The sequence below is a fragment of the Prenolepis imparis genome, unplaced genomic scaffold, assembly GCF_030444845.1.
Source record: "Prenolepis imparis isolate NDT839.2.m4 unplaced genomic scaffold, iyPreImpa1.0 SCAF_7, whole genome shotgun sequence".
Taxonomy (NCBI): domain Eukaryota; kingdom Metazoa; phylum Arthropoda; class Insecta; order Hymenoptera; family Formicidae; genus Prenolepis; species Prenolepis imparis.
Window position 1 is genome coordinate 18159102 of NW_028141165.1, and position 2943 is coordinate 18162044.

Genomic DNA, 2943 nt, shown 5'->3' on the forward strand with positions numbered 1-2943 from the left:
GAATTATTTTAAATATACCCCCAGTTCTTTTATTATTTCTTTAATATTTAATTTCTTCTATAAAAATTAAAAACAATTTTATTCTATAATAAAATTATTTTACAATTGAATCTTTGCAAATAAATAGATGTCGCAATATTTGGCATAAACAAATTTTATATCTTACGTTAAATGAATCATAAGATAAGATTATGTGTACGTGTTCCAGATAAGTTATAATTTTTACAATTAAATCTTTGCAAATAAATAGATGTCGCAATATTTGGCATAAACAAATTTTATATCTTACGTTAAATGAATCATAAGATAAGATTATGTGTACGTGTTCCAGATAAGTTATAATTTTTACAATTAAATCTTTGCAAATAAATAAATGTCGCAATATTTGGCATAAACAAATTTTATATCTTACGTTAAATGAATCATAAGATTATGTGATTACATGTTTCTGATAAGTTAATATAAATTGTTCATGTAGCAGCATAATTCTCACAGTCAATGTAGTCTTTTTGTTGTAATAATATCTGTGTAAATTGTTTTTCTATTGCAATAAAAAGCAAAATTTAACATCTTTGAATATGATTATCAATCCGCTTAACGTTGTTAGACTTTTATTGATGTCAATAAATTCAATATATCTAACAGAAACGCCAGTAACTGAAGCAGAAGTGGAATTAAAGGAAAACATAAAAAAGATATTGCAGGATAGCGTTTTTCGTTATAATGGGGTGGAAGTAACGGAAGAAATATATCTCGATTATGAAGAACCTTATAAATTACATAGTTTTGAAATAATTGAAGATGACGAAGAAGCATGGAATAAAGATAATGTAAATTCTCATCCTCATTGTTCAAATGATGATACAAATTTTGATAGTTCTTATAAAAGACGAGCTGTTGAGTATTGGCGACATCGGGACACTGATGAAAACAGTAATGACAAAAAAAGGAATCGTCCTCTAAAAGTAGTACAAAGTAAATTTAGAAGAGTTTCATCTGAACGTCAGTTAAGGCGATGGGAAGAACAAATACAATCAGGTGGAAGTCGTATAGAAAAATTATCTTACATCTCCAAATTTACACATGATAAATTTACTGCAGCTGTTGAATCAGGATTCATGGTTCATGATATTGATCTAAAAAGATGGGCTTTACAAGCTCAAGAAGAAATAGGAAATTTAAATCCTATATTATAAAGCATCTCACAGTTGGATAGCAAGATTCAAGAAGTCTCACCGAATTGTTTCAAGAAAAGTTACGAAGTTTGTCACTAGAAGAACATTAGAAGATTCTGTTGATTTGCAAAAATCAGCTGATGATTTTTTGGAAATAGTAAAACCTCTTATTGAACAGTTTGGGTCTGAAAATATTTACAATTCAGATCAAAGTGGTTTCCAATTGGAAATTCATTCTGGAAGATCATTGTCTAACCAGGGAGAAAAAAAAGTAGAACGTGTCGTGCAATCGATATCATCAACAACCCATTCATATACGATACAACCAATAATATCCTGTAATGGCAATTTATTGTCACCTTTATTTATTGTATTAAAAGAAGCTAATGGTAAATTTGGACCAAGAGTAGAAGAAAATTTATTTGAACCAGAAAATGTTATTGTAAAAGCATCGAAATCTGGTAAAATGACATCAGGTATTTTCCTTTTATAATTACTTTCTTTAACAAACTTATTTCATTTAACAATTTAATAAGAGTCATAAAAAACTATTAAATTAACATTTATATTTTATACAGATCATTTTAAAATGTGGTTAGAAGAAGCTTATTTTGCAAACATTGGTCCTAATAGCGTTCTTCTTATTGATTCATGGACTGGACATTGCCCCAATACTATTTCGGATTTAACACCTCCAGGAACACATATTACTACTATGATAATACCGAAAGGAACTACAGGGAAAATACAACCATTAGATGTTTATGGATTCAGAATTTGGAAAAATTTTGCTAAAAGATTTTCAGATACAGTTTTACTGTTGGAAAGTAATATAAATTTACATGAACGAAATAATATAATAAAATTGCAATCTTTGATACATAATCAATTGTCATCCCCACGATATCAAAACTTATTTAAATATTCGTGGTTTAAAAGTGGTTATACGAATGAAAGACCAGACGAATTTGAAAATCCAGTACACTTTAGTTTAGACGAAACGTCAACAAAATGTGAAATCGAAGGTTGCAATAATATAGCTGTAGTAAAATGTTCTTGGTGCAAGAAGTCATTATGCTTGAAACATTTTTTTGTCGAATATCATTATTGTAATGTATATAATGAGTGAATAATATAAAATGCAAATATATATTTTTTTAAATCTAAATATACACAATACGCAGTTATAAATACATAGAAAACAAATAAAAATTATACATAAACATTTTTTATATATCTTATTGTTCGACGGTAATTATTTACGCACATAGCACGGATGAGTGTATATACGGGAGCGTTTATAATTAATTTTCGAAAATGATATTTCGTAACATAACTTTATTACACATGGTTTGGAAAAAATAAGCTTTAAATTAGGTAAAAAAATTTTTTTAATTTTGAAAAAAAAAATTAAGTGGTGGGGGTATTTAAAAAAAATAAAAATAAAAAAATTTTGTTCATATAACTTTAAAGTACTCTTCAAGCCATTAAAATTTGTTGTACGTCTTTTTTTTCTACCTCTTATAGTTTACCAGATATTCGATCCTAAAGAAAAATACCGTTTTTCTTTAAAGGGGTGTTTCACCTCTTAAAACTCAATATCCGCACATATAAAAAAATACGTGTCTTTTAGATTTGTGTATTTAACAACATATTTGAAGAAGAATCAAATCGGTTCCGGACAGTTGTGACATGTCCCTTTAAGAGGTAACGATGCGATGACTCGCAAGAGCAAGCGCTCTAAGTGTCAGTTATCAATCTACGAGCG

At 28.0% G+C, this 2943-nt stretch overlaps 1 pseudogene; it reads left to right on the forward strand.

Annotated features, from left to right (window-relative positions):
• Positions 1–541: 541 nt before the first annotated feature.
• Positions 542–1975, forward strand: LOC145938583 (uncharacterized; annotated as a pseudogene).
• Positions 1976–2943: the final 968 nt, after the last annotated feature.